Genomic DNA, 14,877 nt, shown 5'->3' on the forward strand with positions numbered 1-14,877 from the left:
AGTACAGTGTTAGCAAACAGCATTTCACTCCTTGTTCAGCAAAGCATATGATAACAGTATGTTAAATTATCTGTATGAGAAACAGTTGGGCACCTAATATTTTTAGACTATTACTTTAATTTCATTTTCTATTACTTTCTGCTGTTTTTAGAACATAATGTTATGTGAATTGTTTGCACAGACAGTAGCATAACATTACTGTGATAATGTCCATAATACTTGTAATAGGCTACGAGTTCATTTCTGGCTAGCTGCTGAGCTATCGGCCTGGACCTTTAGCTCAGCGGCTTCGCACCGATGCTCTCAAGCCGGACAGAGGGACGTTGATTAGAAGGTCGCGAGTTCGAGCGAACTGTCGCAGGATGACCTCGGTCACACATGCAGTGTTTCATTCAAAATCGACATTCCGCCTTGATCGCTGATCCTAGGTAAAGGGACTAAGATCTACATTGCAGTGCAACACAATTGTATTAAGTGGGCAATGTGTTAAGTGTTAAGTGTTACAGCCAGGGCCGTAACTACCATTGAGGACACCGAGGTCATGTCCTTGGCATTTTTTTCCCACGGTATTTTTTTTTCACTCAGAAATGTGAAATTAATACATGATGAAAATCGTTCTGACTTTGCTTGGTGGAAAATTCTAAATTCAGCTTGCATCCCCCTGTTCTCATTTGTTTGTCTAAAAATAGTCCACATCAGTGGCGGCTGGCCCATAGGGGGTGCTCGGGCGCCGCCCTCCCAGATGTGGAGGGAAAAATAATAATTATATATATATATATATATATATATATATATATATATATATATATATATATATATATATAATAAAAATTTGTAAAATATATATCAATGTCAGTTTTACTTAACAGTGTGTGCCTACATGCAATTTTAATTATTTAAACAACATTTCCACCAACTGACTCTTATTCAACAGTGAATTTCAACCGAAAGACTCAGATCATTTCTCTTCTTGGGCGCTCGTCAAAGCACCTCAGAAGTGCAGCGGAATAGCCAATCGTGTATGGTTGCTAGGGAAAAATAATAAGTATTTGGCCAATCGGCATCGCCGAATTTAATGGTTTTGGGGCGCTGGAAATTTCGCCCCTGCTACAAAAAATGTATCTCTCTCTCTGGTTAGAGGTGATGTTCAAAACTAGATTTTTGGTTCATACTGGACAATAATCACATCTTTCTTGTCATAGTTTGTATTCACAACAAGAGTGTCAACACTGTTTCACTCCCCCTCTCTCGTTTCACAGACCGACACCTAGCTCAGAACACACACACACACCATTTCATAGTCACACTCACAAGAAATACACTCACCTTAGAATCAGACACACACACACCACCTCTCTCTCTCTCTATTTTCATACAGTCACTCAGTCCCCCCCTCTCTCTCTCACATTCTCACACACACACACTGTTGATTTGCATAGATTCAGCTGAAATCATACCCTTGTTGTAAACTTCTCTCAAGAACTTGAGTATTGTATTTGATACTGTTCCTTTCCTATATTAGGTTCCATAAATGGAGCCTAATATAGCTGTAAATTGTTAATTTACTTTATCTGTGAAACTGCTGATTTTGAGAAGGAAATTAAATTATTGTGGAATTGTAATTTTCTGACTGTTCATTTGAATGCTTATACTGGACTAGGCAGGGAAATCTATTGGCACACCAGCCCCACCAAGAATTTTTTTCACCAGCCGCCACTGGTCCACATAATCATTTTTAAACGAAGCTGAAATATCCGACATTGGAAACATTTCATATTAGGCAGCCTCGCGATAGTCAGCTAAGCACCACGGGATACACAAGAGCTGAGAAGTGTTCTCATCAAGGTCCGACTCCGCAGCCAGTCAGTTTGTCAATTAGTCGTGGAATCTGAAAATTGACAAGATGAAGAAGTCTACTACACTAAAACAAACCAAACTCAGCTTTGGAAAGTCAACAAGTGAGAGAAAAAGAAAGAGGGAAGAAGTGAGTTAATTTTGCCAGTCACTGACAGTTATGTGCCGGAATGCTTATGATCATTAACAGTGCAATTTTAATTAGCATTTCAAGCAACAACAGTCGAAGCCACTTAGCGAGATAGGATTTTCGTTTTCCAGGTGGCACAAACTCTTTTATTCTCTCTCGTCTCGATTTGATTTGGTGCGTTTCAGATCAGAAAAGGCTGGACAGTCATGACCTGTTGTTTATGAAGTTATTGGGTGCTGACGAGACTTGAGCTATTTTGCTAACTTACCAGACTATAGGCTAACGTGAACCCAAGACACTATTGTTTTGATCATTGGTTGTATTTTCGAACGGAAATGAAAACGGGTAGCAAACTTATGTTCACATTTTATTTACAACATGATGTACCACCTCTGACTGCTTTCTGTCAATCATGAACAGCCCAGCCGCGTTCACAGCTCCTCCTCCGATCACCAATAATAATAGTAGTAATGATGATGATGATGATGATAATAATAATAATAATAATAATAATAATAATAATTTAAAATCAAATAGAGGACACTGGAGAGGGTGAGGATCAGCGAGTTGAAGAGAGAGAGAGCCAGGAGAGGAAGAGAAGGGAAGAGCAGACACTCACTCACTCACACTCACACAAAATACTTTTGTGATCGTGCAGTTTTGAAATTGTTAAAATAAACATGTTCACCTACCAGTACATGTTCATCTCCTTGTTGGGCTTGTGATTTTGACTCGTTTCCAAAATGTATGAAAAGTCACCATATTAGGACTTTTTTTTTGGCAAATAAGATGTATCGCAATGTTTGACCTCGGTATTTGAAAAATCCTGGTTACTGCCCTGGTTACAGCAACTATGACACCAGTGAAGTCATTGAGCTAACTAGAACCTGCAGTTTATCAAGCTTGCTAGCAGGCTAGCCTACTTGACAGCTTGCGTTGCTGATCGGAGTTGATCGGAGGAAATCGGCCGTGACAGCACGCTGTGGCAGTCTATGTATCGCGTGAACTATACATTGAAACATCCCCCTCATTGCTGACCAGCCAATCCGCAGTCTGGGAAGACAATATACATCCAGTCTCTCAGACAAGTCGATGGGGAGGACCATTCTGCAGCAGCTATCAGCAGGCCTGGAGAAGATCGACGCCAGCCAGTTGCCCGGAAAATACAAGGTGTGGTGTTACCACTTTACCTTGTACCCAAGAGTAATGTGGCCGCTGAAGCTCTGCGAGGTCACCTCCTCAGCTGTAACTCAGATGGAGACAAAAGCCAATGCCTTCATCCGTAAATGGCTGGGGCTCCCAAAGTGCTTTTCAGCAACAGGTCTGTATGGATGGAATGCACTCCAACTGCCCCTGAAGTCCATCACCCTTGGGTATAGGCAGGAGAAGGCAAGGCTTGTAATGGAGTTGAGGGAGTCTTCCGATGCAGCGGTGAAGGACCAGTGGGCACGGGTTAAGACGGGGAGGAAGTGGAAGGTGGAGGAGGAGGTGCAGAGGGTAGTAAGCAGGATACAACACCAGGAAGTGGTTGGCATGGTCCAGCTAGGGAGGGCAGGCCTTGGATGGAGGGAGCCACCCCATGTGTGGTCCAGAGCAAGTAAGAAGGAGAGGAAGGACCTGGTGGCTGCTGAGATGGCCAGGATGGAGCAGGAGGAGCTCAAAGTCAAGGCCATCGCTCAGGGCCAGCAGGGCCGTTGGACAACATGGGAGGGGATGACGAGAAAAACTGTCAGCTGGGCGGATCTCTGGAAGACTCCACAGGCCCGCCTTAGTTTCCTAATCCGAGCAACATATGACACCTTACCCTGCCCTCGTAACTTACATCAGTGGCTGGGGACAGAACAAGCCTGTGACCTATGCGGTACCAACAACGCTTCATTACAACATGTCCTGTCAGGATGCAGGACAGCTCTGACACAGGGGAGGTTGAGATGGCGTCACAATCAGATCCTCCGAAAGCTGGCCGAGATCGTGGAAACAGCAAGGCGTGAGGCGAGCAGAGAAGAGACAGCGGGAGCCCAACATCGCATCCACTTCCTCAGGCAGGGAGAACTGCCAGCCGGATTAGGAAGGATACTACCATCAAAGCTCCTCAATCAAGGTGCAGGGTGGAGGCTGGCAGTGGACGTGGGCAGGCAACTTCAATTTCCCCAAGAGATCTGCAGCACCTCCCTACGACCTGACATGGTATTGTGGACCACAGTGGAAAGAAAAGCACTGTTGGTAGAGTTGACTGTGCCATGGGAAGAGGGGTTGGCAGCTGCCCATGAGAGGAAGAGGGCAAAGTACTCTGACCTACTGGTAGAGTGCAGGGAAGCCAGATGGAGTACGAGGCTATACCCTGTGGAGGTAGGGGTAAGAGGCTTTGTGGCAGACTCGACAACCCGGCTGCTGAGAGACTTAGGCCTGCGTGGCACCAGTTTGCAGAGGGCCATCAGGGGGCTATCTGAGGAGGCAGAGAAGGCAAGTTTTTGGCTCTGGCTGAGACGGAGGGATGTAGCGTGGGGAGCAGGTACGATTTAAGAATGCTAGCTGCAGGGGGTGGCAGGGAGACGTCCCTGTTCACTGCCCCGCCACCAGGAGATGTTCTGGGGTAAGGGGCGAAACATCTATGAGCGGTGGTCCCCAGCTGACGACCCTGCAGCTAGCAAACAAGGCACCGGTGGAGGTGCTGCATGCCAAAAGGCAGTGCAGGAGAACACCTACCTGTATAAAGAAAAGAACTATGTGTAAGGATTAAATGCTGAAAGTGCTGCTTACCTGTAATTGATCCCGGATCCGAGAACGGGTGCCTGTGCGCCGCTGCCGGTCTTTGTCTCACGCTGTCCCCTGTCCCGTTCAACAATGATCGATGACTTTTCAATCATCTTTCCCGGTCAACTATATATCGATGGCTTTTCAACCATACGTGATTTCCCGGTCAACACAAAATCAATGACTTTTCAACATGACTGTTATCACCCGGTAAACCAAATATCAATTATACATCAATCATAATAAGGACGACTATGAATCAATGTTGTTTCAATATCACTGCTGTCAACTTTATTTTAGGTCGGGTTACATCGGTTTAACAATGGTGATTCAACATCTATTTTGCATCAAGATTTCAATGTCGACCATTCTGATGATTCAGATGGAAAATCAATATCTATTCAATGTCAGCTTGCTATCTGGGAATGTACCATGGCTCAGAGGAGTTCTTAGAATCCATCCACAATGTTGCCAATTGTCTACACACACCTAGTAGCACACAGTGCATGTAGTCAGGAACCATCCCACTGATGACATCAAACTTTGGTAAATCTGCAAGAGCAGATGGGCCCTTAATGCCCAATATTGTCTTACCATCTCTTTCAGCAATCTTCCCTTTTTCCCTTGTGGTTTGATGGTTTCTGTCACATGGCTTTTCTTGTAAACATGTATAAACCCTTGAGTTTCCTTGTCCTCTCCTCATTTGGACACCAGGGTGAAGGCAAGCTCCACAGCCATATTTACCATTAAACTGTTTTAAGTTTTGTATTAATGGCCTTGCCACAGCATCACACACACAACACAAAGGATGTACCCTCACACGCCTCAATGACTGGTCATTAGGGTGCTTCCACTGAAATCCATCACTGGAGAGATTTGTGCATTCTTTAACAAAAGGTTGAAAAAAGCAGCTCATCTCTGGCTTCTTTGAGCCAAACCATAGAGCACGCAACAGTACGTGCTTATCCCTACTCTCGGGTGGTATTTCATTCACACAGCACAGTATTGACCAAACATTAAATTTGGATGAACGAAACACTGGCACACCATCACTGTTGAATGTTAGGGTTAGAAAATCCTCCTCACTTTCAGACCTCAAGATCTGATAGAGGGTGCCATCATACATATCCTTTATTCCAATCCTGTTGCTATTATTGGCCTGAAAACAGATGTCATGCATTCCCTGGTTCTCAAGGATATCTTGGATTTGGTATGTCAATGGAATACTTAGAAAGTAATTCAAATCATGTAGGCTTTGTTTGACAGTTATGGATGAATAACACTTCACACATGTGAGTGTTTCATCCTGTGCCTGTGGCATGCCAAGATAATTGGTGCAAACACTGCAATAATGATGACACTCAAATTGATCTATGATGCCAGACAGAGGTTTGTCTAAAAAATACTTGCTTAAGGGAATTGCACTTTTTCCAGCAGAAACCAATTTCAAAAGTTTGAGCAGGTCAGCCATTAGAACACTGGTTGTGTTGTGTTTGAGGGCAAAGGACAGAATGGAGATGAAGCTCTGCTCTTCTGTCAATCCATGGGAAAAGATATCCTAGAATAACAGGAAATAATTAAATGTTAACTTATTACAATTATATAATCTTATTAAGAGTTATGGAGTGATTACTTGCACTATTTGTCTTATCTGTGTTAGTGTGAAAGGCTATCCTCTCTGCTCTCTGAGTTGTCTTTCACAGGCATCTTCACCGTTTCCCTGGGAAGGACAAACCGACAAAAACTTCAGGACAATAAAACAAACAGATACACAGAGAGCAAATGGCAGGTGGAAGAATACTGTTCAGCTTAGGTATGCTTCACCTGTGCCAGTGTGAAGAGCTCCATCCTCAGATCCTCTGTTTGGCTGGTATGCTCACCAGTTTCCTAAGAAAGACAAACAATTAAAATAGGTAGCGAACGTTGTGTGAGAATGTGTGGGGGTGGGCATACATTGCAGTTAACCTGTTATGGGGTGATTATTTGAGCTATTTGAGCGATTTGTCTCACCTGTACCAGTGTGGAAGGATCCTCTCTCTGATTATCTCTTTCCCAGTTATCCTCACTATTATCCTAGGAGGAAAAAAAATGACAAAACTTCACAATTGGGGGGGGGGGGGGGGTTTTCGTAATATTGTCTTCTCTTACTTGTGATAGGCCAAAAGGCTGTGCTCTGAGTTCTTGTCTTTCACAGGCATCTTCACCGTTTCCCTGGGAAGGACAAACCAACAAAAACCTCAGGACAATAAAACAATCAGATATACAGAGAGCAAATGGTAGGTGGAAGAATACTGTTCAGCTTAGGTATGCCTCACCTCTGCCAATGTGAAGGGCTCCATCCTCAAATCCTTTTGGCTGGTATGCTCACCAGTTTCCTAAAACAATCAAAATGGGTAGCAAAAGTGTGACTGTGTGTGTGGCGGGGGGGATGGGGTGTTATGGGGTGATTATTTGAGCTATTTGTCTTACCTGTGCCAGTGTGGAATGTTCGTCTCTCTGATTATCTCTTTCCCAGTTATCCTCAGTATTATCCTAAAGGAGGAAAAAAAAAACAATAAAATGTCATAATTAAGGAGAGAGAGAGATTGTAGCCTTGTCTTACTGGTGACAAAGTGAAAGGCTCTGCTCTTAACTCCTGCCTTTTGGTGGCATACTTGCTAAGAAGGTGACATACTTGCTGTTCTTCCGAAGAACAAACCATATTTTTCATTTCATGGATCACAAAGTGTGACAAAACAGGTTGGAGATCATGCAAAATTAGTGTTGGCTGCTGTTGGCTGAAACACCAGATTAAGGGTTGATTCACTCTGGATCCCTTTAAGTGTGCATGTAGTTACAGGGGAAAGTTAAAACAGTGATAGTAAGTGTAAGCTACATAAATTAGAAGTTATAAAAACTGAATGCTCATAATGGTATACATTAATAAATAATGCTGCAGATCATGGTTTAAGTACAACTAAGGTAGGCCTACACAGTGGGGTTACAGCGTAGGCTTAACATTCAAGTCCATACGGGTGGTTTACATGTTTGTTAAGGAGTGTAATTGCTGTGGGGAAATGTTTCTCTTTAAGCCAGGAAACTATTACACCACTTGTCATATCTCAAAATGGTTAATGGGTGCACAGTGTCTTTTTATAGATTTAATGACCCTGGCCCTCCATTGGTTAATGTGGGAAGAGCAGAGCAGTCCCAGATATGGTTTATTTAAGTGAGCTAGCAGTAATGTATTATGCTACAAATTGTAGACAGTAGGCCTAACCCATGATCTGACAACCAAAAACGCCAGGTGGGTACTTACATATTGCTGGGCATGGTGTTTGCACATGTTGGACAGAGTGTCTTGGATTTTCCTGATAAAGTGAGAAGTAGAAAAAATAAATAGAATTATCCTATAGCCTGCATTACAGGAATAAAAGTTAGGCATTTTGGTGTTATTTCTAACCATTTTCTGAAACTATTCAAGAAAAAGGAGTTGTAATAATAGTGGTAATTTTTAATAAGAAATTGCATTAAAAAATGGAAGCCTATAATAAATTATCCCAGTATACGCCAGTATATCAACAGTTACACAAACCTTTTTTTCCATCGTAATAAGGTGCGGCGAGGAATATTTTCTTTTAGCCATTCATTTTCTTCGCAGTGCTTTCTTTTCAACATAATGAAAAACAGTGAATCATGCGATTGCCAGCCTCGTGCTCAAACCTGCTCCCCGCCTCTCTGGAAACATCGTGAGATCTCCATCTTCCAGTGAGACACCTGTTACATTTGAATTACAACGCAAGCTGTGGAGTCAGGGGAAGCACAGCGAGAGCTAGCGCGAGCGAGCCTGCTAGAAGAAGACCTCGCTATCATGGAAGAAACAAGAGGTAAGGAGTTTAATAAATATTTTGTCATGTCGTATTTTGCATTCATTCACATGTGGTCGGTTTTTAAGCAAGACCACGATGGCTGCTTGACCAATATGCCAGTACCGCTAGCAAAGAAAGTTTATGAAGGGCTTCATCATTTCTGCCACTGACTTGATCATTAGCTTATGATATTGTAGTCAAGTAGAACTCTGAGACTGGAACCTTTTATTCACCTACTAGTGCTTGATAAAAGCGAAAGTTGTTGATTTTCGGGGTACACAGACTGACAGTGCCAAAAAGAACACACAGTTCACAAGCTGCACGCCAAGAGCAGAGAAGCAAACTTGCTTGTAGCGAGACTTCTCTATCACATCGACGATAGCTAATTACCTCTGTTGCTAACTAACAATAACCACATTTGCGCTTACTTATAGAATATGAGTTGATAATTATGTCTTGTATAATTTAAAGCAGCAAGTGAGCAAAAGCACCAACTTCTGCTACTGACTGAAGGACCTTGACTGCACCTAGGGGACTCCCTAAAGTGAACTTGCTGGACCTTTCAGTTGCCATTTCTAAAAAATAGCAAAGAAATAATAGGTAGTAGTACTGCACTAGGCTAGCTCTGGCGGTTCACACATTAATTAGGTTAGAAATCACTTAAAAGTTCACTTAACTTCTGAGTCAATTTTTCGACTCAGTATGTTGAAATAATGCATTTCCACATCTAAAAATTTGCACTGGCAATCTAGTAATACAGGTGTGTTTGCTATAAGTCAGACCATCACACAAAGCAACCATGAAAATAAGGTCTCTTGGCAGTAATAAGTATTTTAGTCTGCTGGTTAGATAGGGTCAGAGTGCCACCCCCCCACCTCCCAATGAAAACTTTTTTTTTTTCATGCTCTGCCCATGCTGAATGTAGATGTAACGGTGAACATTTTACGCACAGCTACCGTTTTCAGCCATGCCCATTCAAAACAACTGTTTTTAAAGCCATTTCATCAGTTTGAAAGGTATGGGTGTGAATGTGGCGTTACGGGATAATGTAAGTATGTATCAGTCTCCTTATCCTTTCATCCTTTCTTAATTCTTTTAGTGTCAGAAAAGCCGGCTCGGAAGTTTGCTGTGGTACAGTGGTCGGAAGGAGACAACGATGGCAAGTTAAGTGATGTAAAAACTGATGCCATCATAGGCTACGATGACACAAAAATGGGCCCTGATGGGCTTCCTTTAAGCCCGTATCAGGCTTCAATTGAGTGGCAGCGTGGGAAGAGGCCACCAGGAGGTTATCCCCATTATGCAGCTAATGTGAAATTTGTGACTGGTAAGATACAGCCTAGTATTTAATCAGTCGGTTTAAATGCACATTATTCTCGTTAATATACCATAATAGACATTTGTCATTGCACCCATGAGAAAATTCAGTCATGGAAGCAAGGTTTGCGCTACAGTTTGTCATAGTGTCATCATAAAGTGATGTTGTATCTTCATTTGGTGTGTGACAATGTCTTTTCTTCTGTAGGTTCTCGTTATGAGGCTACACGAAAATTGAATGAGTTAATGAAAACCAATAAACCAGCCCCTAACAAAGAGGATCTCTGTGCCCCCCCCCCCAGAAGTATGGGGAAGAATCAGACGACACAGACATTGAAGACATTGAAGTTCCTCAACAACCAGAGAAGGTAGTGTGAATTTGCCATCATCTTATATTGATCATATCATTAGTGTTATGGGACAGGGCCACCTCCAGCAGGGGTATGAGTCAATTTACACATTTGCACTTTAAAGCTATGCACATATACATGTTGTGTGTTAGTGGCACACTTTACACTCCCCATCACTCCATTGAAGTTTTTCAAAGCTGATGTGGATGTGCATCCTTGATTCACAAGAAAGTTATTGATTCTGTTGTGCACGTTGCAATTATAACAGCAGCCTCTATTTAACTAATTCTAGCTTCCTTTTTTGACCACCAGAGGTTAAAAGTCTCTCAGGTTGATCCTGCAAAGGAGTTTCTGAAGATGTATGGTGGGGGACCAGAAACTTCATCAAACGAGCTCAACGAACTAAAAAAAAAAAACTGTCTCTGCATTGAACCAGAAAAACAAGGACTTGGAGAAAGAATGCCAAAAGTGGAAATACTTGGTTCTTCAAGGTATAAATTATTTATTGAGTACCAGTTGTAGAACCTTTTTACTTAAGGACCAGTGATGATGGCTAATTCTGCTTACCTGTATTTTTTCTGTCATTGTGTGAAGATGTGCCAGGACTAATTTTTGGCATGAAGAAGGATTATATGTCAGCCTGCCTCTCCCAGGATGCCTGGGTCAGAGAGCTACCCTTCATCACCATCTCTCCCCTATTTCACTCAGTCCACCTCCAGCCCCTCACCTACTGTTTCAATGCAGTCTAGTTCACCTTCAGCCAGCTCCCAGTCATCAAAGATTTTAGAAATTAATACATCATACAGAATTGTCTAACAGGCATGCTTATGAGTTTAGCAGATATACTTTATTTATCCAACTATAGCAGTAAGTTTCTGTTGTGCGGTACAGAAGAACTACAGAAAATGAAATTGAATAATTAACACATTGGCACACAGTCTAAGATTGGAAATTTTTCTATGGCTCCAAAGTATGTCTTATGTGCACTTGCCTTGTGTCCTTCTCAGATGGCGATTGATGCTGGGAGTGGAGACAGGGATACAACTAGCTCTTTGCCATCAAATATGACGTGTCTTAATGAATATCATTTTATATAGATGGTCAGGCATGTTGTAATGTGTAGGGCAATTGTGATTGTGTATGCACGCGCACCTGTATGTGTTTTCGTACTGTGCCCAGTATCAACACATTAATGTAACACAACCAGGCTGTGGTAGTGGGAGCCCTGTTTAAAGGCCAATATAATTGTGATTTCATATACAAAATAATAGTGTTATAATCCTTTAACACCTTTTTTCCATGTGTCCTTTTAAGGTTGAGATCTTTCGTGGCAGTGGAGTAATGGTGGACAAACTCGCCTGGGCATATGCAGTCAATGCAAATTCAGCTACCACATTCGTGAGACACCTGCTAACAGTGGTATTCCCCACTGAAGTGCTTCTAGTCAGTAATCTTCGGGGGACCAACAAAGGGAAGGGAGAGGCTCGTCTCCCCCTTGAGAAGACCAAAGTTGATGCCATCTACAGTACGTTCAGTATTATCAATAGTTATGACAATCATCTCTGCTACTGTGAATGTCAAGTGTAGTCTACTAACTTTTCCATTCTTTGGGTTTGTTTGTTGCAGATGCAGCTCTGGAGAGATGGCCAGGTACCCCTCTGTCCCTGATAGGGAGCAGCATCAATGCGAAGATCACAGAGATGCGTAATAAAGTTAAGCAACAGCAATGAGAACATTGAAATTCATGTTTTGTTCTTAATATCACATTTCAGTTCATAAATATAGTATATGGTTATGTACAGTATGGATGTGTTCATTATGCCACTGTTGGCACTTTGTGGCACTTTATCTCCTAAATTGTGGGAATGGCAGAAGGCTGCAATGTCTGTATATTATGTACAGTTATGTACAGTAAGGATGTGTTCATCATTCCACTGTTTTTCAAAATGGCACTTTATCTCTAAATTGTGGGGAATGGCAGAAGGCTGCAATGTGTGCCATTAATGTTGAAAATAAATTCTTTTTCATGAACTATGTGCCTACCCATCACTTTTTTGATAGGATCAGTAGTACTAGTGCAAGTGAACTACTCTTTGTCAGTAGAGGTTTCAAATAAGTGTGGTTGAAATCCCTGTGTATTACTCTTATGAAATCTCACAATAATACTTATACAAAGCATACACTGTACATATAAAAAGCATATATGCTATGTGACACAAACATGTATGAAAATGAGTGTGTACATATATATTGCATATATATAATGTTCTGTACATATATCAAAATCTTATCAAAACCATATAAAGACTGCACAGTTTTTGTATACATTGTATGTGTGTTAGGTACACAAATCTGCCTGTAATGGTGGTTTATCATATAGGAATAACACTAACACTCATGAAAAACATACACTTCACATATAAGAAACATGTATGCTATGTGAGACCAACATGTATGGAAATGAGTGTGTACATATATATTACATATACATACTTTTTATTTCACATATAAAAATCGTATCAATACCATACAAAGACTGCATTGTTTTTATATACATTGCATGTGTGTTACATGCATAAATCCGTCTGTAATGGTGTGTTATCATATATGAATAAGACAAAAGCTTTATCTGACATATTCTAAACTTTACATGTCTCATATACTGGAAGTATATGTCACCATATAACTTAGTCAATTCATGTATGTGTGCTTTATTCATACATGAGGGAAATGAGAAATGGGCCACTTTTGTGATATATGTCATATAAGATATGTATAGCCATATATGTTTCTGGCAGTAGAGGTTTTGTGTAAGACTTTTGTATTCATCCTTTTAGAAGTTTTATGTATTTCTTTTTCGTATGGGGTGTGGGAGAGAGAGTACTCGTGTGTGTGTGTGTGAGAGAGAGAGTTGTGTGTGTGTCAGAGAGTAATGTGTGTGTGTGTGTGTGAGAGAGAGAGAGGTGTGGGTGTGTGTGTGAGAGAGAGAGTAGTGTGTGTGTCAGAGTAATGTGTGTGTGTGTGTGTGTGAGAGAGAGAGAGTACTGTGTGTGTGTGTGAGAGAGAGGGAGAGAGAGTACTGTGTGTTTAGTTTGTCGACACTTGAACACAGGTCAGAGTGGAGTGTTTGTCGGCCGCTTGCTCTCACACGTGTGTGTTCTGTCCATGAGCTAATGGTGTGATGATAAATTGTAGCTGAGAGATTGTGGAGTGCAGAAAGACGTCGCTGCTCCTGTAAATGTGCTGATGTGGCGTCCTGTCCTCTGATTTCTGTGTGTGAGAGAAACACACTCTCATTTCTGTTCCATGCTAAAGTTTAGCTGGATTATGGCTGTGTTTGTGTGTTTGAGATCAGTGTTCTGATATTTCATCATTTCTCTTCCAGTCTGTGTGAGTGTAATCTGACAGAGGAAAGCTGTAGAGTTCTGTCCTCAGTTCTCAGCTCAAACTCCTCCAGACTGAGAGAACTGGACCTGAGTGACAATAACCTGCAGGATTCAGGAGTGAAGCTGCTCTCTGCTGGACTGGAGAATCCACACTGTACACTGGAGACACTGAGGTACACACACACACACACACACACACACACACACACACACACACACACACACAGTAAGTGTACTGTATATAAAGACTGTGTGTGTTGTGTAGTAAAGCTGAGTGATTGATGCTGTAACTGTGAGATGTTTCTCTCTACAGGTTGTCTGACTGCAGGATTACAGGTGAAGGTTGTGCTGCTCTGGTTTCAGCTCTGAGGTCAAATCCCTCATCACACCTGAGAGAACTGAATCTGAACTGGAATAATCCAGGAGAATCAGGAGTGAAGCTGCTCTCTGATCTACTGAAGGATCCACACTGTACACTGGAGATACTACAGTGAGTTACTGACTGTCTCTTCTCTCACACACACACACACACACACACACACACACACACACACACACACACACACGCGCGCGTTTCATGTTCCATCTTCTCCACAGTGAACTCAATCACTGTTTCTCAAAATGTGCTCCATGACCCCCCCCCCCACTGCTCCGCGAGTTCATGTGGTAAAATATCACGTTTTATCAGTGTTTCTCAAATCGCTGATGTGATTCCAATCACAACCATTACATATCCTTCATGGAGGATATTATCAGCAAAGGTGATGCAGAGCCAGCACCTAAGACTTCAGAGGGAGAAACTGTGTGGTACATCCCACATCATGGGGTGTACCACCCAAGGAAGCCGGACAAATTGAGAGTTGTTTTTGATTGCTCTGCAAAATTCCATGGCGTCTCTCTCAATGATACACTGCTAACAGGTCCTGACCTCATCAATCCTCTAGTGGGCATTCTTTGTCGATTTAGAAAGGAAGCAGTTGCTGTGACCTGCGACATCGAGAGAATGTTTCACCAGTTTTATGTCTCACCAGAAATCCGCAACTACTTCAGATTCCTTTGGTGGGAGGGTGGAGACTTGAAAGCTGAGCCAAAAGAATATAGGATGACGGTTCATCTATTTGGCGCTGCTTCCTCCCCAGGATGCGCCAACTTTAGTCTGAAGTATCTAGCCCAGCAACACAAGGTAGAGCAACCTGCTGCATCAGCATTCATAGAGAAGAATTTTTACGTGGATGATG

This window comes from Neoarius graeffei, chromosome 5, assembly GCF_027579695.1.
Source record: "Neoarius graeffei isolate fNeoGra1 chromosome 5, fNeoGra1.pri, whole genome shotgun sequence".
Taxonomy (NCBI): domain Eukaryota; kingdom Metazoa; phylum Chordata; class Actinopteri; order Siluriformes; family Ariidae; genus Neoarius; species Neoarius graeffei.